General features: G+C 43.6%; 1 pseudogene; it reads left to right on the forward strand.

Annotated features, from left to right (window-relative positions):
- The first annotated feature begins 219 nt into the window (after positions 1 to 219).
- On the forward strand, positions 220 to 902 carry LOC149851854 (olfactory receptor 14C36-like; annotated as a pseudogene).
- The last annotated feature ends 331 nt before the right edge of the window (positions 903 to 1,233 follow it).

Here is a 1,233-nt window from a genome sequence, read left to right on the forward strand (position 1 = left end):
GAAAACTATCAACATTTTAATAGCAAGGTATTCAAAATGTCTTAGGTGGTCAGAGGAAAAAATCGGAACTTGCTCCCAAAACCCCACGTATTTCAGTGTCTTTGGAACTAGAAATCTTCAGTCAAAAAGCCCCTGGAGACTGCAGATTTAAACCAAATAATCCACCCACCAATATATTTTATTTTTAGGTCTTCTACATAAATGTATGCTTTTGAAGATATGTGCATATTGCATATTGCAAAACATTTTCATGGCATCACAGTGCTGCCATATGACCGGTACATTGCCAACTGCCAGCCACTGCATTATGAGATAGTTATGAACAGCAGAGCTTGTGTCCAGTTGCTGCCTGTGCTTGGGCTGCTGGTGTCATGCACTCTGCACTGCACACTGGGAACACCTTTAGTCTACCCTTCTGCCACTCAAATACCATCCACCAGTTCTTCTGTGAAATACCCCGGCTACTCAAGCTCTCCTGCTCTGGCACAAGCTAACAACACACCGAAGGTGCTTGCTTTCAGGGTGTTGTTAGCTTTAGGCTGTTTTGTTTTCATCGTTGTGTTGTATGTTCAGATCTTCACCGCAGTGTGGAGGATCCCCTCTGAGCAGGGCGGCAGAAAGCCTTCTCCACCTGCATTCCTCACCTGACTGTGGTCTCCCTGTTTATCTCCACTTGCACCTTTGCCTACATGAAACCCACCTCCAACTTCCCACCCTCTCCAGATATTCTGACAGCTGTTCTCTATTCTGTGGTTCCTCCAGTGGTAAATCCATTCATCTATAGCATGAGGAACAAGGAGATCAAATGTGCTCTGAGACAACTGCTCCAAAGGCAGATGCTCTCTAAGAACAGGACGTCCCTTCTTACTTTGTGTGTTTGGTGTACCTCTTTGTTTCTTTAGATCTATGATTAAATCATGAAATTAAGTTTTCATAATGTCGTGTGCATTCTGCTTATGAAACACGACAGTTCTCAGCTACATTCAGCAGTGCTAGAAAGACTGTGGTACTTAGCTGGAGTCATTTTGTGTTAACATTGTTGAACTGCAAGTGAAAAACTCTGGTGTCCCTTGTGCCACCTAAAATAAATCCCTTTAATTCCAAGATGAAGATGACTTGTGGGATGTGGTTTTCTAAATGGTATGATGAATGATGTGGACATCACAATAGAGAGCTGCCTGAGAAAATTTGCAGCTGACACAACCTGGGAAGGCTTGCAAAACCCCTGGGGGA

Source organism: Crocodylus siamensis, unplaced genomic scaffold (assembly GCF_052110815.1).
Source record: "Crocodylus siamensis isolate JL-2025a unplaced genomic scaffold, ASM5211081v1 HiC_scaffold_124, whole genome shotgun sequence".
Classification (NCBI taxonomy): domain Eukaryota; kingdom Metazoa; phylum Chordata; order Crocodylia; family Crocodylidae; genus Crocodylus; species Crocodylus siamensis.